Source organism: Cibotium barometz, chromosome 19 (assembly GCF_041138505.1).
Source record: "Cibotium barometz isolate CiBa-2024 chromosome 19, ASM4113850v1, whole genome shotgun sequence".
In the NCBI taxonomy this organism is placed as follows: domain Eukaryota; kingdom Viridiplantae; phylum Streptophyta; class Polypodiopsida; order Cyatheales; family Cibotiaceae; genus Cibotium; species Cibotium barometz.
This window is the reverse complement of record NC_141064.1, coordinates 46287815-46312525: the sequence shown is the minus strand read 5'-3', so window position 1 is coordinate 46312525 and position 24711 is coordinate 46287815.

Here is a 24711-nt window from a genome sequence, read left to right as displayed (position 1 = left end):
AGGCAGGTGAGCGTAGAGATCTTGCATAGGGTCTCCTTGGGGATGACCCCCCTCAGGCTCATGCCCTCCAAAAAAGAAGCCCATTTACACCACCATTGTCTGCACACCTCTCCATTTACATATGGTTGTAGAGAAGTTGTAGCTTTGCAGGAATGCTAGAGGCAGGGTTGCTTTCAAGAATGTCTGTTGAGCTCCTACTTTGTTGCTTTCTTCTCCTCTTGTGGACACAACAACACAACAAGTATACACGTAACTAAAGCCCACCATAGCTTTCTTCTTTCCACTGCTTCTTCTAAGCTTCCCATCTCCCATTACAAACATCTCCTACACATTTCATATGCACACCCTTCTTGGTTAACCTTTTCTCTTCAATAATCATGCTTTCATATCCCCTCCCACCTTGACAGAAAGGATGCCTATAGAGTCGCAACTTGGGAATCTGGGTTCCCACGCCCCCTGGCAACATAGCTGCAGCCTCCTTTGTTGCCCCACTTTAAAAGGAGCTTTTTCTCACTCTTTTCTCAAGAAGCTTTGATAAAAAGCTCCTCAAAATAGGTTGTGCCAGCACGAGGAGATTTAAAAAAAAACTCTCTCAAAAATATTTTTTTAAAAAGCTCTTCAAAACAGGCGTGGCCTCTTTTGAGGAGCGTTTTTTTTAACAAGCTTTTTTTTAAAGTTTTTTAAAGAGTGAATTTTTTTAAAAGCTTTTTAAATTTTTTTTAAAACCTTCTCTCTCTCTCTCTCTCTCTCTCTCACACACACACACACAAACACACATAATTTATTTTTGATTGCTTTCACACATACTATACCTACTCACACACACACGCCATGAGATAAAACACACACACATACTACACCTACTCACACACACATGCCATGAGATAAAACACACACACATACTACACCTACTCACACACACATACTACACCTACTCACACACACATGCCATGAGATAAAACACACACACACACACACACACACACACACATAAACACATCTAATTTACACTTAGTACACTACAATATTTGACTAGTGTGAACTAGGCCTGGCTCATTTACTCACTACTTTGGGGAGGACTTAAGTTGAACCCTTTAGGTGTTTTCACATTCATTAGTGTGAAGGATGGAATTAGTCTGCCAAGCACATCATTTCACAACACGACCCTCTTGTTGCAAAATGCACTCTACGACTGTGTGGAGAGGGAGAATCTTTAGGATTGGAGGGCGATGAAGAAACGCTTCTCCTTCAAATATATATATGGAGGTGAGTGGCTCTTTCCCACTCACTTAGCCTGTTTTCGTTAAACTTGTACAATGGCTTCCCTACTTGTTACCATGGGTGCCCCTTCATCTCAAGTAGCCCATCTTCTATTGTTTTACATAACATTTGACTGCCTGTGATAATAACTTGTTTGCCATAAGCACCTTGTACACTCACTTAGCTTGAATACTGTATTGCATTTGTCACATGGCCCTCCCTTTAGCTACAATGGGATCTCCTTATGACTAGTAAGCCCTCTAGCTATGAAGCTACATGTGTTTGAATTATTGTTGTTTTACTATATCATGCATTATACTACTTTGAGCACATTTGTTGTTGCCACTGGTGCATATTGTTCCTGCCTAATCTTAGGATTGAACACATTTTAATCTAAAAAGCTTCTTTTTTTCATATGGTTTATTAATGAATAGTGCAGCCGGACCTTTAATTTTCTTGAAGAGAATAATCAAAAGACTCATAAAAATTATATCAAATATCAAAACAATTACTTGAATTAAATTAAAAATTAAAGCACATATCAAAGAGAAAGAAATACATCACCATCAATACAAGGCAACACAAGACTGGGTGCAATCTTCCCCCCCCCCAACGTGAGTGGCTTCTTCTCGCGTGGGTATTTTTATATATTCCAAAAAGCAGGCTTTAAGCCAAAAATAAAGTATACATCCATATTTGGACTTTGCCATTTAATTAGCCTTTGTCCTCAATTAACCTTTGTCCTCAAACCTTCTAAGGTTTGCACTATTTTTCTAATACAATAATCTAACTTGTGCACATATGCACTTTACAAAATAAATCAACTAATGCTCGTATGCACACTGTATAATAAATTGATGCGTGCACACACACATATCACAATGATGTCAAAATAATATCAAATGCCATAGTACAGCCACAAAATATTGTGAGATCTGTCCACACGCCATGACTCAATCCACCATCCGTGCGACACCTAAATCGGTACCCTCACACTGTGCAACACCTAAATCGGTACCCTTGCACACCTCATCACCTAAACTCATAAACATAAACCACGTCAGTAGTAACAATCAATTGACATCACATCAATCAATCCTAACGTGTTCATGAGATGAGAAATAGGCATCATAAAAAATATATACAAATTTAAATGACCATGATTATTATTCAAATAACATGGATCATAACAGTCCTCCCTGTTGGGAATCAACTGTCCGCAGTTGCGTAATCAATGAGTGGATGGCTTCATGGCACAAGTGGAGGACGAGATCATCACATCAAACAATTTCTGAAAATAAAATAAAACCAAACAAGTGAACGCATGTAAAAGGGATCTAAGTGTCCCATACCACTTAGGTACCTTCCACATACAAACACTCGTTGGTGAAAGATAGAAGACATAGATACGTCTGGGGTAGGTATGTAAAACCAATCTAATGTCCCATACCATAGATTAATTCCACACGACACTACCTTAAGAACAGAAGTTTAAGACGGAGTAGCTAATTCCCTCTGAAACTTTCATTCTGACATAACTTTTCTCTATCCTCAAAATTAGATTACAAGTCTTATTCCAAAAAAAAAATTAGGTCAAAATGGAAATTCTTATCAACTTAAGATTGAAGAATAATCACTTACTTTACTGTCAATAACTTGATGAATTCTGAGGATTTGTTCTTGATCTTAATCTTGTAATTGTCTAACTAAATTCTCAGGATTTGTTTTTGATCTTAATCTTGATGAATTCTTGAGATTTGTCTTTGATCTTAATCTTAATCTTATACTTGAAATCAGAACTTGAATAAAGATAGACATCTTCCACGCTAATTGATAGCAAGAACTTGATATACTTGTAATGAATCTTGGCTTAGATTAAAAATACTTGAATGGATGAAAATTGAGAGATTAGTCTTCAATTAATCATAATTGTAATTCTTGAATAAATCTTGTTCTTAAGGGATTTAAATCTTGTGGTTGAATATATCTTTGACTTAGAGCAATTCTTGGTATAGAAAGAATCTTGTACTTGGATAAATCTTAAACTAGAACACTTGAAAATTTAGACAAAATCTTATACTTGGATAGATCTTAAACTAGAACACTTGAAAATTTAGACAAAATCTTGTACTTGAATTGGTATAAACTTTGTAATTGTGATTGGCATACAACTTAAGCTTGGTTTCTAGTCACTTGAAAGCTATTTCTTTACTTTTTTGATCATCACTAAATTTGATGGTAAAGCAATTGATAACTTGAATCAAAGACTGGAGAAACTTGCTTGGATCTTGAATCTTCAAATTGGTCTTAATCTTCTATGAAATGTCTAGCAATCATTTTTACTTGAATTGGGGCAACTAGATCTTGAAGATAACTTTTACTAATCTTGTCTCGATCTTTCTATTTAGGTCACTGTATCTAAAATTCTTTTCAGGAGCTAAAGTTTTCTAACTAGGTCTAGAAGAAAAGAATATTCAGAAGACACATACAAAAAACAAACAAAAAAATTGTATACAATAAATAATTTTTAACACATACCTCCACCTTTGGTTAGTGTGTCGAGTGCGTTAACTTCTTCAGTGTCAAGCATGTCCTTTTGTGCAATTTGGTTCTTCTTTCTAGTTGGGCAAGATTTAACATAATGTCCCAACATCTTACACCTGAAACACTTGACAATAGGCAGCTTGGATACGATGTCATTAGTCGGGCTATGCATGTCAGATGCTTCCACAATTTGAACTTTCTTCTTAATATATTTGTTTATTCTAGATAGACGTCGTTCAATCTTTCTTTGAAAGTTGTCCCGATGCTCTCGTTCTTGATTTAAAAGACTATAGAGAGAATCAAGCTGTTCCTGAATAGTACGATAATGTTGCGGATATTCACCCATTTCCTGACAATTAAAAAGAATAGGAAAAATTTAAAACAAAAGAAAAGATAGAGTTTCTTATCTCATATGGAATGTCGAACTAGATATGAGTCCTGCCAAGTTAGCTCAATACACAAAATGCATAATTTTTTTCAAGAAATAATCCATATACTCTTTAAAATTAGAAAACTAACCGTAGGTTAAAGCAACATTTTAATGATATCTTCACTAACAAGCTGTTTATATTATTTGGACTTCATGAGAATTTAGAAAATAACATTACTCACAAGAATTTTGACAACTCTCAAAATTTTTCTTGAGATAAGTTCTAAAAATCTTTAGAAGAAATCCCAAACTAACTATATGAACATGAGATTCTTTTCCATAAATTATGATGAAAATAGTCAAAAAATATTTTTCTTTTGTAAAACATTTTACTAATCTCAATTAAGCTTATTTGAAAGCTTATTTGAAAAACTTAACAAAGCTTTATAATAAAAGCTTTTTCAAGCATTTCTCGGCCTGAAACTGTCAACTCAGTTAACCTAAATTTAGAGAAGAGGTATTTATAGATATGGTCTCCTTTAAAAAAAAATCAAAACTTTATACTAAGCTTTATCTCATAAAGCTTTTAATATTAGATTTATTAAGCTTATTAAAAAGCTTATGAAAGCTTTACTTTTAAAGCTTGTAGTCTGGTCGGTACCCAAAACCAACGCTGGAGAAAAAAAAATCGCCCACCATCCATCAAAATATAAAAATAAAAGTAAACGTTTTAATCTCATAAAGCTTTTAGCTAATTTAAGCTTTGTAATAATCAAAGCTAATTAGCTAATTTGAGATCTGAAAACTCCTCCTTCCAACCTGAATTCGCAACCATGGGCGTCGCTAGCCGGAGGTAGGAGTGGGCTGCCACCCGGGTATGAGGGAGAGAAAAAAATTACAACAACAAAAAAATATATATATATATATATTATGCTGGTTAATGAGTCTTTAATTAAGCTTATTCAAGCTATATTTTCAACCTCTCCCACAACGCCAGCACTTAACGCCAGCACGATTATATATATATATTTTAAAGTCTATGAAGCTGCCTTGGGGATGCGTAGGGCACAGGCCGTCGGTCGGATGGAGAGAGAAGCGCCGGGTCTAAAAAGAATTCCTCCCCCCCTCTGAATTCGCAGCATAGGCGGCCGGGGTATGAAGGAGGGAGAGAGAAAAAATCAATTTCAGATTTTTTTTTTTGTTTTTCTCTCAGAGAGCTTATTTCTCTATAAATTAGCTCTTGGTGAATTATACACCGTCCATTATAGATTGCTTCCTCCCTCAATGGTTTAGCAATTGGAAAGCTAAGCTGGATTGACTATCAATTTTGAAACCCATCCATACAGACAGATCACAAAGAGGTCAAGAATTTAGCAAAACCGCTTTTCAATTTTGAGAGAGGTTTCATGGTTTCTGAGAATGGTTTACCACCTTTATTTTATCCTTTGGGCAATAGGTTGATGGAGATTGATTACCCAATGGTCAAAAAACAACCTTTATTTCATCCATACATAATCAAAAATCCCTAAACGTGTTCTTCTTCAATTTAAATTCAAAAAAATTACCAAAATCACCTCTGTTTTTGTCTCTTTCACCTCTTTTGACCGCCTTCAAGAAAATTAAATTTCACCAAAGCTCTGATACCACTGCAACCGGACCTTTAATTTTCTTGAAGAGAATAATCAAAAGACTCATAAAAGTTATATCAAATTTCAAAACAATTACTTGAATTAAATTAAAAATTAAAGCACATATCAAAACATAGAGCAAAAGAAAGAAATACATCACCATCAATACAAGGCAAATTAAAAATTAAAGCACATATCAAAACATAGAGCAAAAGAAAGAAATACATCACCATCAATACAAGGCAACACAAGACTGGGTGCAATCTTCCCCCCCCAACGTGAGTGGCTTCTTCTCGCGTGGGTATTTTTATATATTCCAAAAAGCAGGCTTTAAGCCAAAAATAAAGTATACATCCATATTTGGACTTTGCCATTTAATTAGCCTTTGTCCTCAATTAACCTTTGTCCTCAAACCTTCTAAGGTTTGCACTATTTTTCTAATACAATAATCTAACTTGTGCACATATGCACTTTACAAAATAAATCAACTAATGCTCGTACGCACACTGTACAATAAATTGATGCGTGCACACACACACATCACAATGATGTCAAAATAATATCAAATGCCATAGTACAGCCACAAAATATTGTGAGATCTGTCCACACGCCATGACTCAATCCACCATCCGTGCGACACCTAAATCGGTACCCTCGCACTGTGCAACACCTAAATCGGTATCCTTACACACCTCATCACCTAAACTCATAAACATAAACCACGTCAGTAGTAACAATCAATTGACATCACATCAATCAATCCTAACGTGTTCATGAGATGAGAAATAGGCATCATAAAAAATATATACAAATTTAAATGACCATGATTATTATTCAAATAACATGGATCATAACAAATAGTCCCCTATGCCTATGTCCAATCTGATGGGATTATATGCAACTAAAACATGATGGAAAGCTTGACTGAGCTGGGCATTTTGTTATGATGAGTCATCTCTGTCTCACTTCACAATTTAATGACTATTGATGCACCCTTTCTAAGTTTGATAATACATCGTATGTACAAGAGATCAATTTAAGGATATCCTTTTAGCTGAAATCAACTTTTATCTTGCTTTTCTTTTTAGACCTCATGTCTCTGGCTAATGCTTTGAGTTGCTCTAACCCAATTGAAAGAGCTTCATACTGTTGAGAAGGGGAAAAATTGAGCGGGGTGGCCTCTACACCCCAAGCCAACCTCCGCTCTCACAAAGGATGCTAGGGGCAAGGACCTCCCTACTAGCAACCAAGGTTAGAGGGGCACCACACCCAGCCAAAGATGCTAGGGGCAAGGACCTCTCTACTAGCAACCAAGCACCACACCTAGCCAAAGATGCGAGTGGGCTAGGACACCCTTATGCAAGGAATGCAAACAAGCAAAAGTGTTGAAGCACACACATGGCTTTGTATGCAAGACAAGCAAGGAGCTAACCCTTCCTTTGCGAGGAGTGCCTTAACACAACAAGAAGGCTTACTAGAATATGAACATACTAGCATAGTGTGAGCAAACACAAATAAATCAAGGTGCTAGAAACAATCATAACAAATGATCCAAGCATGTCGGCATACATTCTCAAGTCTCTTGCATCATAAATTCAAATTGACACCCACCTCCAAGCACACAAAGAGAAACCATGCATGACCTATTAGTTCCAAGGCCTAACTAATCCACAAATTTCATTTAAGGACCATTATCTACTTCATTTTAGGAAAGAAAAGGGAGAGAGAGAGAGAGAGAGAGAGAAGGGGAGGGGAGGGGAAAATAGAGGGGTGTGGGTAAGGAGGAACAATTCATGCATGGTTCGGAGACAACCAAGCAAAACACATTAATTGCACATGCTAAGAGAAGGAAAACCAAACACAAAAGAACCAAGCTCACAAAACCTTGGAGCGAGAACGGCACTTGTTTTCTTCTTGAAGAGGGAGCCTCGGCATCACCAAGCAATTGCTTTACAAAATATGTGTGTTTATGCACAATGATGTAGATGTGAATGCCCAATGTCATGAGTGAGAGTGGTGGTGAATGATGTATGACCCCTTGCTTATGCTTTAAAACTTGTGTGGTTATAGAGGTGTGGATGAGGGATATGCTAAGTGAGAATGCAATTTCTTCTATGATGTGCTTGGGTTTTGGGGGGGGGGGGGTGATGGCATAATGCTCATTAGTGAGACCTTCATGATATGGGGTGTAAGTAATCTTATGGTTTCTCTAAGAGAGGTGAGGGTGGTGGTGGCTCATGTGGGAATCCCAAATGAGAACTAGGATTCAAGTGCTAATGTGAGTCTTCCCCATAATGGGCCATAATGCAAGTGTTCTCTCTTTTCTTGCTCTTGGTTGGATCTCCCAAATGAGAGGAGATGGGGGGTATATATACAGCTCCCCTCTCATGGTTTAGGGTCTTTCCCAAACCATGGTTTTGCAAAACATGTGCTAGAATTCCACTTCACAAAAAAGGAAATGATTACCCTAGATACCCCCTCTTAGATGGAGGGATCCTCAGGGGGTTCACCTCAAAAAATGTTAGTGTACCACGTGAGTTCAGCAAGAGGGGGTTTTTAATTAGATACATTGAGAAAATTTAACAAGATTAAATTAACAGGAGGGGTTTTTTTATTCAAATTTAGAAAAAATTCTGTTAGTTCATAAGTAAAGCGGGGTTGTTTTATTGGGTGACGAAAATTAGTTAAGGGGTTTTTTAAATACCTCTTGAACGCACGTGATACCTAGGGTTTTCTGGTAGTGCACCCCCCAAGGAGGGATCTAGAATGAGGTGTTGGGCTGGAGAGATGAGGGGTTATACAATTTTCATAAAAGATGGGCATGATACATCATATGGACATGCAAAAAGAAGGGAAAAAATGAAAAGGAAATTTTGGTGTTGAGGCTACACTCCTGCACTTGGCATTGTCGGGCTTCCCACTTGTCAAAGATCTTCTCCCGCTCTCACCATCGTCAAACCTTGCACCTATCAAGAATGGAAGGCTCAGGACCTCCTTCCACGTATTACCTCGCCTAGGTGATACTTCATGGGTGGACTCTCGGTGGACTCCATGAGGGGGCATGGAGGTTTTGGGGATGCACATGGGTATGCATATAAATGCATGTGCATGCATGCATACAAGGATGTAAGAAAGCATGTTTGTGTGTGAGTAGGAATGATGAGGGTGGCCTACATCAAGATGTACATAAATGCTTTAATGAAGGTGCTAGGGAATCATGCTCATGTAGAGGTTGGACTTGATGGTAGACAATGAGTCCATACTTCTATGCTATACACACATAGATGGGTAGCTTTTGCATACAGCATAGGTGGGCATCCATACTTATAGGTCATGAGTCTAGTACCCTTGTGCTTGGCTAGGATGTGCCATGTATATACATGCTTATTGTGGTGCATGCTTATGCCTTTTTGCCCTGGTCACCTACTAGTGGGGACCCAAGGAGGTAGTTAGGTCAATACCCCTCAAGTCCTCATCTTTCCTTGATTGACAAGTCATTGGCTTTATTAGAATCCCACAGATCCAGATTAGTATACAGCATCCTTTGGATGGGGGGCCATCCCCACCTGAAAAATCCTTCACTTTGCATCATACACATTAAATAATGAATATAAATTATTATCGACAATCTAATCCTCTGGTTACTCCCAACTAAAAATTTCAACAATCAAAATCCATTTAACACAATGTATCCTAGTTTAAACACTATGACAAATAATATAGGCCACAATTCTTAACATTAAAGACTTAATTTTCACTTTTTAACAATCAAAAGCCATTGAACAAACAATGCATTCTAGTTTATTGCACACTATGAAAAATAAGTTAGGCCACAATTCTTGACATTAGAAGACTAAATTTTTACTTTTAAAGGATTAATTATCAACTTAGACAAAATGACCTTTTTCATAATCATTAGAATGATCATCCCAACAGCTAGCCAGCACTTAAGCATCATGAGAGCTACATGCATAGGTATCACAAGAGTATTCATTCATTGGCATATTGAGAACTACATGAGTTTCTATGCATAGGGAAGGGCCACATGCATAACCTACCTTATAACACTATAGGAAATAACAAGATTACCGATGGTTCTAGCCATCAAAACTTGTCAATTATAAATACTAGACGAGTACTTATAAAAGAATGATAGTTGAGCTTAATCAAAGAACAAATCTATGTAAATCATGATGTGATTTATCACACATAACAACCTAGGTTAGACCTTGATCTTATTTTATAACATGTAGAAAGAGGAGAGAATCATGGAGGAATTCAATATGTCCTTAAGAAAAAATTTAAATTGTTAAAAACACCTAGCCTATGTCTATTTAATAACCACTACTTAATCATCCAATCAGGCAAGACTTAACCTAGATCCATGGTAGTTTTCTTCATTATGGAAGTAACCACTTATCATATAAACAACATAAGGTAATTTTTTCTAAGCATGCCTTTGCTTGCATATCTCTCTCTCACCTTTGCTTGCATATCTCTCTCTCACCTTCACAATTATAAGACATTACGAAAACAATAGTTAGCCACCTATGCTTAAGCATAGTGAGAACTACATGCATAGGCATATTCATGCACAGGCATCCTAAAAACTACATGCATATAAATCCCAAGCATTTTCATGCATAGGAATTCCAAGTTACATGCATAACCTACCTCATAATACTATAGGAAATAACAAGATTACCTATGGTTCTAACCATCAAAAATTGTTAACTATATGACTATTAGTAGACAAGTACCTATGAAAGAATGATACTCGAGCTTAATCAAAGGATAAATATATGTATAGCATGATAGGGTTTACTAAAATTGAGCTTAATCAAAGGACAAATATATGTACAGCGCATGATAAGGTTTACTAAACATAACAACCTAGCTTAGAATTGGATCTTATCTTTGTCTTTACATATAACAATTAGAAGATGAGAGAATCATGGAGGGAATAACTCTCCATGCCCTTGTACAAGTTTACATGACCATGCATGCATAGATCTCTCTCACATTCATAATCACAAGACATTGAGAAAAAAATCACAAGACATTAAAAAACAACGTAAATTATCTTTCCCACTTCCCTTCTTAAGTCACCATAATGAATGAGAAATCAAGAAATTTTTCAAGAAATTTTTTTAAGTGCTATAAACATAGCTAACCCATGTCTATTCATGGCCACTACCTAATCATCCAATCAAGAAAGACCTAACCTAGATCCATGTTAGTTGTTTTTATCATGGAAGTAACCACTACCTAATCATCCAAGAAAGACCTAACCTAGATCCATGTTAGTTGTTTTTATCATGGAAGAAACCACTTGAATTATATAGACAACATAATTTGACAATTCAATCCCTAATTTGACCTCTATTGAAGGAAGACCATTCGTTCTTGTTTCAATCATTGAATTTAACTTGAACCACATCAAATCACATTCTACATAGAATCAAATAACAATTCCTCATCATCACAATTAATACCCCTAATGTATGGTTACTCATATAACATAACCTTGTTAAATGCATGCATGACTTTTAAAGGAAGCCTAATTGTTATTAAAACAAACAAAACACTTAAATCTATGGTAATTCAACCTTTCAAAAACCATGATAGAGATATAGTTAAAGAAAATAATTTTCAAAAACCATGATATAAAATCAACAAGAGATATAGTTATAGGAGAGAACCTTGCAAAAATGTGGCTTGTAGAAATAGAGTTGGTGATGGAATTTGTCCTTGCCTTTAGACCTTGAGGAGGCATCTCTATTGCAAACCCTAACCATAGAGGGAAGCCATCTCCCTTCTCACACAATGCATAAAGCCATAATCCATAATACACAAGACACACTATGAGTTGTGTCCACACACTACTAACCCTAGCTAATGTCCACACACTATGACCAGTTGGACGCGATCATTTATGTCTCACACACACTGCTACCTAACATGCTAGCACATAGCATAGCTGGCACACACTGACATCCAGCTTGAATCTCAATAGCCCCTCTCAAGCTCATGATGTACTGCCATAGATGAAGATGTAGATGAGCTTGGGCTATCAAAGCTCTCAACACTCCCCCTCAAGCTCATCCCACGTACTCCCAACATAGTACGAAAGTACTCAAACTTTTCCCTGCTAAGTGGCTTTGTAAAGATGTCAGCCACCTGTCTTCAGTCTTCACATACTCTATATCCACTGTACCATCTAGTACTTTCTCTCTGACAAAGTGATAATGGACCTCTATGTGTTTGGTCTGCGCATGAAACACTGGATTCTTGGCCAACTGTATACTGCTCATGTTGTCACAATGAATGACAACTTTGCCATCAATATGCTCACCCAAATTAGCCAAGAGATTCTTTAACCATATTCCTTCACAAGTAGTAATGGCTCCTTCACAAGTAGTAATGGCTGCACCCCTGTATTCAGCCTCTGTACTAGATAAAGTAACAGTAGGTTGCTTCTTGCTACTCCAACTCACCACGGCACTTCCAAGTGTAAAGGCATAACCACTAGTAGACCTCCTGTCATATGAGCTACCTGCCCAATCAGCATCTGTGTAGCCATGTACATCCAAGCCTTTACCATTCTCATAAAGAAGACCATAATGTGCAGTGGTCTTTACATATCGCATAATGCGTCTCATTGCATCCAAATGAGGTTTTTTGGGGCTCTGCATAAATTGGCTTACTAGCCCCACAGCATAACTCAAATCCGGGCGTGTGATAGTCATGTAAATGAGACTATCAACTATCTTTTTGTACATAGATGGATCATCCAACTCCTCACCAAAATCAGCCCCCAACTTCACATTCTGCTCCAAAGGTGTACTCATTGGCTTACACCCTGTCATCCCATATTTTGCCAACATATCCAATGCATATTGGCATTGCACTGACCATGTACGTGCATGGTCTTTGATCACTTCAATTCCAAGAAAGTATCTCAATTCACCCAAGTCTTTCATGTCAAACTGCCCACTCAATGCTTTCTTGACATGCATCACATCTGTACCATGATCTCCTATGATAATCAAGTCATCCACATAGATGACAAGTAAAACAATCCTATGATCTATTTTCTTCACATGGAGTGAAGAATCTACTGTAAAAACCTGAAATCCAAGGGAGATAAGATATCTGCTTATCTTATCACTCCAAGCACGAGGTGCTTGCTTCAACCCATATAATGCCTTCTTCAATCTGCATACATGAGTGGGATACTTTGGGTGTACATATCCTTCTGGCTGTGCCATATACACTTCTTCTTGTAGATCACCATTTAGAAATGCATTTTTCACATCCATTTGATGCATTTCCGAACCATTTGTTGCAGCCATAGCAATGACTACTCTCACTATTCCCATCTTTGCCACGGGACTAAATGTTTCATCATAGTCCAGGCCTTGGGTTTGTGCATAACCCTTAGCTACCAATCTCTCTTTATGTCACTTAATGGAACCATCTAACTTGCATTTCACTTTGTAAACCCATTTACAACCAATAACATTTTTGTCCTGTGGTAATGCAACCAAATCCCATGTGTCATTATGAACCAATGTGTCCATCTCAACATCCATTGCTTTCTCCCATACATGCTTTCCAATAGCTTCTGTATAGCATGTAGGTTCCACATGCTTCACCAAAGAGGTCATATATGCATAATGCATAGCAAAATCACAATATGTCAACCTGTCAACTGGATGCCTGACCCTTTGGGATCTCCGCAATGCATGTGGATCACTCTGAACACCTGTCACTCTAGCATGTGGTGGCACATATCTATCCTGCCTAGTACCAGGTGTGCGTAAAACGGGTATGTCAAGCTCCTCATCCAAACTCTCTGAACTTGACGACTCATAACCTATAATTCCAATTCCTTCAACCTTCTTCTTTCCTTTATCCACAACACTACTCCCAGTGCTCACACTCTCATGCCTCAAGCATCCTGACCATGGACGTACAGTGCTACTCTTTGACTCTGCTAGCCCAGACATAGAAGTAGAACTAGAACTTGCTTGTGGCAAGTTCACATGCACATCAGCATCAAGTGACTTAATGACACCCTCATCCTTTGCTTTGTACCAACTAGCAAGTTCATCAAACACCACAACTCGTGAGATAACCACTTGCCTAGTTTGTGGATTGTAACATTTGTATGCCTTACGATCCTATGCATATCCAACAAACACACACTTTTCTGCCTTAGGATCTAACTTCCTCCTTCTTTCGTCAGGCACATGTACATAAAACTCCTTCTTCCAACCTGAATTCGCAGCCATGGGCGCCGCTAGCCGGAGGTAGGAGTGGGCTGCCGCCCGGGTATGAGGGAGAGAAAAAAATTACAACAAAATATATATATATATATATATATATATATTATGTTGGTTAATGAGTCTTTAATTAAGCTTATTCAAGCTATATTTTCAACCTCTCCCACAACGCCAGCACTTAACGCCAGCACGATTAAAAAGATAATAATAATAATAATAATAATAACAATAATAATAAATCAGTCTCTATTTCGAGCAAAACTGATAATAAACGCTTCAATAAGCGTAAAATCTGAAAATCCTTCGACGCCTCCCTGAATTTAGCGCAATCCTGAAAAAAATTCCTCCCCCCTGAAATCGCAGCTCACTGCCGGGTATGAAGGAGAGAGAGAGAGATTAAAAAAAAATCAACTGAAAATTTATATATATATATTTTAAAGTCTATGAAGCTGCCTTGGATGCGTAGGGCGCAGGTCGTCGGCCGGATGGAGAGAGAAGCGCCGGGTCTAAAAAAAATTCCTCCCCCCTTTCAATTCGCAGCGCATGCGGCCGGGGTATGAAGGAGGGAGAGAGAAAAAATCAATTTCAGATTTTTTTTTTGTTTTTCTCTCAGAGAGCTTATTTCTCTATAAATTAGCTCTTGGTGAATTATACACCGTCCATTATAGATTGCTTCCTCCCTCAATGGTTTAGCAATTGGAAAGCTAAGCTGGACTGACTATCAATTTTGAAACCCATCCATACAGACAGATCACAAAGAGGTCAAGAATTTAGCAAAACCGCTTTTCAATTTTGAGAGAGGTTTCATGGTTTCTGAGAATGGTTTACCACCTTTATTTTATCCTTTGGGCAATAGGTTGATGGAGATTGATTACCCAATGGTCAAAAAACAACCTTTATTTCATCCATACATAATCAAAAATCCCTAAACGTGTTCTTCTTCAATTTAAATTCAAAAAAATTACCAAAATCACCTCTGTTTTTGTCTCTTTCACCTCTTTTGACCGCCTTCAAGAAAATCAACCGGACCTTTAATTTTCTTGAAGAGAATAATCAAAAGACTCATAAAAATTATATCAAATATCAAAACAATTACTTGAATTAAATTAAAAGTTAAAGCACATATCAAAACATAGAGCAAAAGAAAGAAATACATCACCATCAATACAAGGCAAATTAAAAATTAAAGCACATATCAAAACATAGAGCAAAAGAAAGAAATACATCACCATCAATACAAGGCAACACAAGACTGGGTGCAATCTTCCCCCCCCCAACGTGAGTGGCTTCTTCTCGCGTGGGTATTTTTATATATTCCAAAAAGCAGGCTTTAAGCCAAAAATAAAGTATACATCCATATTTGGACTTTGCCATTTAATTAGCCTTTGTCCTCAATTAACCTTTGTCCTCAAACCTTCTAAGGTTTGCACTATTTTTCTAATACAATAATCTAACTTGTGCACATATGCACTTTACAAAATAAATCAACTAATGCTCGTACGCACACTGTACAATAAATTGATGCGTGCACACACACACATCACAATGATGTCAAAATAATATCAAATGCCATAGTACAGCCACAAAATATTGTGAGATCTGTCCACACGCCATGACTCAATCCACCATCCGTGCGACACCTAAATCGGTACCCTCGCACTGTGCAACACCTAAATCGGTATCCTTGCACACCTCATCACCTAAACTCATAAACATAAACCACGTCAGTAGTAACAATCAATTGACATCACATCAATCAATCCTAACGTGTTCATGAGATGAGAAATAGGCATCATAAAAAATATATACAAATTTAAATGACCATGATTATTATTCAAATAACATGGATCATAACAAATAGTCCCCTATGCCTATGTCCAATCTGATGGGATTATATGCAACTAAAACATGATGGAAAGCTTGACTGAGCTGGGCATTTTGTTATGATGAGTCATCTTTGTCTCACTTCACAATTTAATGACTATTGATGCACCCTTTCTAAGCTTGATAATACATCGTATGTACAAGAGATCAATTTAAGGATATCCTTTTAGCTGAAATCAACTTTTATCTTGCTTTTCTTTTTAGACCTCATGTCTCTGGCTAATGCTTTGAGTTGCTCTAACCCAATTGAAAGAGCTTCATACTGTTGAGAAGGGGAAAAATTGGGCGGGGTGGCCTCTACACCCCAAGCCAACCTCCGCTCTCACAAAGGATGCTAGGGGCAAGGACCTCCCTACTAGCAACCAAGGTTAGAGGGGCACCACACCCAGCCAAAGATGCTAGGGGCAAGGACCTCTCTACTAGCAACCAAGGTTAGAGGGGCACCACACCTAGCCAAAGATGCGAGTGGGCTAGGACACCCTTATGCAAGGAATGCAAACAAGCAAAAGTGTTGAAGCACACACATGGCTTTGTATGCAAGACAAGCAAGGAGCTAACCCTTCCTTTGCGAGGAGCGCCTTAACACAACAAGAAGGCTTACTAGAATATGAACATACTAGCATAGTGTGAGCAAACACAAATAAATCAAGGTGCTAGAAACAATCATAACAAATGATCCAAGCATGTCGGCATACATTCTCAAGTCTCTTGCATCATAAATTCAAATTGACACCCACCTCCAAGCACACAAAGAGAAACCATGCATGACCTATTAGTTCCAAGGCCTGACTAATCCACAAATTTCAGTTAAGGACCATTATCTACTTCATTTTAGGAAAGAAAAGGGAGAGAGAGAGAGAGAGAGAGAGAGAGAGAGAGAGAGAGAGAGAGAGAGAGAGAGAGAGAGAGAGAAGGGGAGGGGAGGGGGAAATAGAGGGGTGTGGGTAAGGAGGAACAATTCATGCATGGTTCGGAGACAACCAAGCAAAACACATTAATTGCACATGCTAAGAGAAGGAAAACCAAACACAAAAGAACCAAGCTCACAAAACCTTGGAGCGAGAACGGCACTTGTTTTCTTCTTGAAGAGGGAGCCTCGGCGTCACCAAGCAATTGCTTTACAAAATATGTGTGTTTATGCACAATGATGTAGGTGTGAATGCCCAATGTCATGAGTGAGAGTGGTGGTGAATGATGTATGACCCCTTGCTTATGCTTTAAAACTTGTGTGGTTATAGAGGTGTGGATGAGGGATATGCTAAGTGAGAATGCAATTTCTTCTATGATGTGCTTGGGTTTGGGGGGGGGGGGTGATGGCATAATGCTCATTAGTGAGACCTTCATGATATGGGGTGTAAGTAATCTTATGGTTTCTCTAAGAGAGGTGAGGGTGGTGGTGGCTCATGTGGAAATCCCAAATGAGAACTAGGATTCAAGTGCTAATGTGAGTCTTCCCCATAATGGGCCATAATGCAAGTGTTCTCTCTTTTCTTGCTCTTGGTTGGATCTCCCAAATGAGAGGAGATGGGGGGTATATATACAGCTCCCCTCTCATGGTTTAGGGTTTTTACCAAACCATGGTTTTGCAAAACATGTGTTAGAATTCCACTTCACAAAAAAGAAATGATTACCCTAGATACCCCCTCTTAGATGGAGGGATCCTCAGGGGGTTCACCTCAAAAATGTTAGTGTACCACGTGAGTTCAGCAGGAGGGGGTTTTTAATTAGATACATTGAGAAAATTTAACAAGATTAAATTAACAGGAGGGGCTTTTTTATTCAAATTTAGAAAAAATTCCGTTAGTTCATACATCCAAGCCTTTACCATTCTCATAAAGAAGACCATAATGTGCAGTGGTCTTTACATATCGCATAATGCGTCTCATTACATCCAAATGAGGTTTTCTGGGGCTCTGCATAAATTGGCTTACTAGCCCCGCAGCATAACTCAAATCCGGGCGTGTGATAGTTATGTAAATGAGACTATCAACTATCATAAAGAAGACCATAATGTGCAGTGGTCTTTACATATCGCATAATGCGTCTCATTGCATCCAAATGAGGTTTTCTGGGGCTCTGCATAAATTGGCTTACTAGCCCCACAACATAACTCAAATCCGGGCGTGTGATAGTCATATAAATGAGACTATCAACTATCTTTTTGTACATAGATGGATCATCCAACTCCTCACCAAAATCAGTCCCTAACTTCACATTCTGCTCCAAAGGTGTACTCATTGGCTTACACCCTGTCATCCCATATTTTGCCAACATATCCAATGCATATTGGCATTGCACTGACCATGTACCTGCATGGTCTTTGATCATTTCAATTCCAAGAAAGTATCTCAATTCACCCGTCTTTCATGTCAAACTGCCCACTGAATGCTTTCTTGACATGCATCACATCTGTACCATGATCTCCTGTGATAATCAAGTCATCCACATAGATGACAAGTAAAACAATCCCATGATCTATTTTCTTCACATGGAGTGAAGAATCTACTGTAGAAACCTGAAATCCAAGGGAGATAAGATATCTGCTTATCTTATCACTCCAAGCACGAGGTGCTTGCTTCAACCCATATAATGCCTTCTTCAATCTGCATACATGAGTGGGATACTTTGGGTGTACATATCCTTCTGGCTGTGCCATATACACTTCTTCTTGTAGATCACCATTTAGAAATGCATTTTTCACATCCATTTGATGCATTTCCCAACCATTTGTTGCAGCCATAGCAATGACTGCTCTCACTATTCCCATCTTTGCCACGGGACTAAATGTTTCATCATAGTCCAGGCCTTGGGTTTGTGCATAACCCTTAGCTACTAATCTCGCTTTATGTCACTTAATGGAACCATCTAACTTGCATTTCACTTTGTAAACCGATTTACAACCAATAACATTTTTGTCCTGTGGTAATGCAACCAAATCCCATGTGTCATTATGAACCAATGTGTCCATCTCAACATCCATTGCTTTCTCCCATACATGCTTTCCAATAGCTTCTGTATAGCATGTAGGTTCCACATGCTTCACCAAAGAGGTCATATATGCATAATGCATAGCAAAATCACAATATGTCAACCTGTCAACTGGATGCCTGACCCTTTGGGATCTTCGCAATGCATGCGGATCACTCTGAACACCTGTCACTCTAGCATGTGGTGGCACATATCTATCCTGCCTAGTACCAGGTGTGCGTAAAACGGGTATGCCAAGCTCCTCATCCAAACTCTCTGAACTTGACGACTCATAACCTATAATTCCAATTCCTTCAACCTTCTTCTTTCCTTTATCCACAGCACTACTCCCAGTGCTCACACTCTCATGCCTCAAGCATCCTGACCATGGACGTACAGTGCTACTCTTTGACTCTGCTAGCCCAGACATAGAAGTAGAACTAGAACTTGCTTGTGGCAAGTTCACATGCACATCAGCATCAAGTGACTTAATGACACCCTCATCCTTGCTTTGTACCAACTAGCAAGTTCATCAAACACCACAACTCGTGAGATAACCACTTGCCTAGTTTGTGGATTGTAACATTTGTATGCCTTACGATCCTATGCATATCCAACAAACACACACTTTTCTGCCTTAGGATTTAACTTCCTCCTTCTTTCGTCAGGCACATGTACATACGCTATGCATCCAAACACTTTGAGGTGTCCAATGTCTGGCCTAAAACCTGTAAGCCGCATTTCTGGGCGTACTTCCATGTATGGCTACTGTGGGTGTCTTATTAAGTATATACACTACAGTGGCACATGCTTCTGCCCAATAATAGTCTGGCATGCTCTTTTCATTGAGCATCGCCTTGGCCACTTCACAAATGACTCTATTCTTTCTCTCAGTAACACCATTTTGCTGAGGTGTATACCTGCAAGTTGATTGCCTTATTTGCAGCACCACAGTGTCTGCACAGCCAATCTGTCTTCCTACAGTTCTTAAAATAGAGTTCTGCTTCGAGACTCTTGAGCTTTGAGAGTAGCTCGCATAGTCCTTTGGATAGGGTCCTCAGAATCCAAAGAATCAGATTCGAAAAATGTGCGTCTTCACTTCTTGCGAGTAAATTTTTTGTTCAAAATCTTCTCTTTGCCTCTTCTCACTCAACAACTGAGCTTGTAGTGCGTTCACTTGATCTTGGATAGTAGGTGGTTGTGGATAGATTGCCATTGTAGAAAAAGCAAGTATAATAATATGAAAATTCAAAAATAAAATAGGAAAGGTAGCAAACTTAGCTAACTCCCATGTATTTCAAAAGAAGGGTTGTTGAAGTGCTCGATATTGATGGCGTTCCACGAAGAATTAAAAATGATAATCGAATTATCGCCTTGATGTCGACAACAAACTCAAGAAATAACTCGTGGAAGAGTCGAAAAAAAATGTCAAAGAAGAATACCCAGTTAATCGCTTGATGAATTTCTTTTCCCCCGAAATTAGAGAATTTACTAAAATTTTGTGTCCACAAAGTGCACTTTGAAACCCCCTTTGAAGATATGAAGAAGGTTTCCTTTAAAGCTTTTGTAAGCCCCTTTGAGCTAACTTTAAAAATTACCAAGCTTTTGAATTTTAAATCTTTAAAACTAAGCTTTAATTTAAAGCTTAGTAAAGCCTTTGAATAATCTTACTGAAGCTTGTAAAAAGCTTAATCAAAAGGAGTATCCACAGCCTTGTTGACGACGCACAGCAAAGACCCGCCAGGGCGCAGCAAAAGAAGAAGATGATCGCCTATGTGCCGCCGCCGTGGAGATGGATTGAAACTTCAGGCCGTTAGCGCCCACCGGCCGAATGGTGGAGGAGAAAGGAAGGAAAAAAAAAGAATTTGGAAATATATATAATGGAAAATTAATATTTTCTTAAAAACTAAACCACTAAACCATCAAGCACAGTGATATTTTTGGAGAAGAGGAGAAGAAAAATTTTGAGAGCCCTCCAATATGCAAATTGACCACGAAGCAAGGTTAGCAATTCCAAGATGAGACCCAAGCAAGGTTAGCAATTCTGAGATGAGACCCATAATCTCCTCGGAGAGTTGATTTCATCCATAGGGATATATTATGGAGAGAATTTGAATTGAGGAAGGTGGTTTTGGGAGAATAAGGGTGGTTTTGGAAATCCATGGATGGTTTTCTTTAAATTGGTGGCTTTCTTCCTAGACCTTGATCCAAATCTTGATCTAATGGTCTACAAAATTCACATAACCATACCTTCTTTTTTCCAAAGGTCTTCCACAATTTACCAAAGGTCTTCCACAATTTATCTCTTCTCTTGGATTTTTGAATGAATTGTGTCCTTCTACAAAATTCACATAACCATACCTTCTTTTTCCCAAAGGTCTTCCACAATTTATCTCTTGGATTTTTGAATGAATTGTGTCCTTGTCCAAAGCCTTTGTACTTGTACCCTTGCTGTTGCATATTCTACTCTTGCATATTCTACTCTTCCCATCCAAGTATTTTGAATTTGTTCAAAAGCCTTCCAAGCCAATAACCTTTGAGTAAAAATCAATTTCTTAATTTTTCTTCAACTCTCCATGACCCGAATTCAATACTTGAATTTGTCGTGCTTTGATACCACTGTTACAAGACCATGGTACATGGAGATTAAATTATTTCATAAATTAAATAAAAAAAATAAACCATAACATCAAAGCATAAATCAAGAGCATGAAAATCAAAGAACACAAGATTGGGTGCAATCTCCCCCCAACGTCGTGTGTGGCTCCACTCCCACAAGCGGCGGTATTTAAATCATATTAATTAATTTGGCCTTTGGAGCCATAAATAGCATAGCTTTTCCAAAATTGGGCTTTTACAAAATTGAACCTTAGTCCAATGCTTTTTAAGCATCTCATCAAAAGTAAACCTTGCCCAACATATATACAATGGGCCAAATAATACAAAATTAAATATTTAGCACACATGTTCTTGGCTAGATAATCTCGTCCAATGTCCATCTTGGTTGTCCCGAACTCATGATCTATACTCAACATAGTCCACAATATTAGATTACAATTACTTTGGAATTACTCACAAAAAAAAAAATCTAACAAATTGAAATCATTCACTACCATGCTTCACACATGAACCATGCATCATACATAACTAATTGGATTCACTCCTATGATAAAATATTCTGAAAAATCTCACTCCCGTGTGATAAGAAGAGAGTGAGACAAGTAGCCCATCGCCATTAGCATAATACATGTGATAATCCCTAATCTCTACCCATCCTTCTTCCCTTGTTTTCTTTTCCTTTTCTTTATTTTTTCTTTTCTGCCACCCACCTAACCCTTCCTTAAAGAAAAAGCCCTCCTCCTTCACATATTCCCCTACCCCACCCATATTATAATCCCACTAATATCCACACACACCCTCCCTACACCTAACCCCTTCTTTAATTTCAACTCGCCTCCTATCCCCACCTCCCCTAATAACTTTTTTTTTGAAGAATTTTTCTTTTTGCTAATAATCACTAACCATAATGTATCCTTATAAAGCCTTTATCAAACTACCCAAAAAATATAACTAACAATATTTTTTATCTACTAACCCATTTTCAAAAAACTCAAAAGGGGAAAATGGGAAAACCGTCAGCTGTCCCCTCTCATTAGATTTACTAAGCTTACAAAGGAGAATAAAGGATTTCTTAGACACGATAAGGATCACTTTACTTTTTGCAAGGAGGCATTTTGTGAGACCCCTCTGCCCCCTCCGCGCACCGGGGATTCCCGATTGCTAGTAGTGGAAGTAGCAGGGTTTCCCACTCGGGACCTCGCCCTCGAATGTCCGGACACGAGACTAATCTGGTGGTCATTCCGAAACCGAAACTGGAAAAATTTTCCTTGCCCAAAAAACAGGGATGATTCCACCTTTTTTATTTTCTTAACGAATTTTCTAACGAGGTCAAGAGACTAAACTTTCCTTCACCTGATTAAACCAGATAGAAGGAAAACTATCACTAACTTAGTTTGAAGAAATCAATGGTTTTTTCCTAACCGAAATCAGGCACAGCTGTTGATCTAATCATTTGAGAAATCAACGCCTTTTTCCTAACTGAAGTTAGGCACAGCCATTGATCTACTCATTTGAGAAATTCTTCACATTTTTATTTGACTACTCGAATTCTAAGCGTATTCCTATTATTTCAATTTCATTATTATTAAAACTCCACTAATTCCAGCCTCCCCATCCGGCCCATGGGTTAGCCACCACCCAACCACTGGAATCGGTAGAACTAGACAATTACTCACCCACCCATAATTGAATGCCTTTCTTAACTTTTGCTTTCGAATACAGATACGCACACACTCCTCTTTAAAACTTTAACATATAAAATAATCCATTAGCAAATAGTTATTGGTTACGAATGTCATAACTTAAAAATTCCATCCAGTCCCTTGTTTCTAAAAAAAACAGTATCACTCTGGACTCTCCGTTGAGACCAACTGGTCAGCACAACGAGATCCAGCACAGATTACAATAATCATTTCGTCCATCATACATATCTTCCATGACATATGCATGGGTATCATAGGCACCACGAGCCCATGCATCTCCTGGTCAGAACCCTCCCAGGATCCTCCTTACGTGTCTTGGCACTTCACTCAGGGACCGCTTCGTCGGCCCTCGCCCATTATACCGGAAGTGTACCATTTTTCAACCATACCAAGGCTGGTCAAGACTTGGGCAGGCTTTGCGTGTGAGCCGTCCTTTGAACACTCCCCACCAACTGTTGCAACCGAACTTCCCTTAGAAAAATATATACCAAATGCTCCCTCCAGCATTCTGGCGTAAGACAGTCCTTTAAGAAAACAGGGTTTCTAAGCAAGTTTTTAGTTTGATTTTCTTTTGAATACAAGGAGTATTTCTTAAACTAGCATCCCCAATACTTCTTGATCGAAATTCAGAATTTCATACCAGAATTCCTCGAATTCTATAACCTTGATCCACATATCAATTCGAAGGGCCTCAAACTTAGTTTCAGATTTGGCGAGAGTTTTGAGTGTATTTTTCTAAACTGGTCACACTTTCTTTCCTCAAAACTGACGAAAGAGTTTGGTCTTGGTCATGGTCTGATTCAAGGTTCGAGTAGGATAAGATTTTTCCTAAACTATCTTTCTCGAAAAGGTTTGGTAATTCAGTTACTATTTTATTAAATTTCTTTCTTTGAATATTCACTTAACTGATTTCTAAATTAGTTACGAATTCCAATGAGGAATAAATTAATCCTTTATCTGAATATTTCGATCTCGATAGATTTCTTGAATTTTCTTTTTTACAATTCGTGTGAATATAAAACGATAGAAATTTCTATCTTAGAGTATTTAATTATTCATTTGTCAAATACTCATAGAATTTAAACATAGAATTTAAGAGAATTCTAATTTTGATATAAAAATTCTTTATGCATCTATTTATGCATAAAAATCAACTTCAATGGGAATAATACTTTTATTAAAAAAAATCTTTTTATGCATCTATTTATGCATAAAATCAAATTTAATAGGAATAACACTTTTAAAATAAAAAGAATTTCTTTATACATCTATTTATGCATAAAAATCAATTTTTACAAGAATAACGCTTTTATAATAATAAAAATTTTCTTTATGCATCTTTCTATGTATAAAAATCAATTTAATAAGAATAACACTTTTGTAATATAAAAATTTTCTTTATGCATCTTTCTATGTATAAAAATCAAATTTAATAAGAATAACACTTT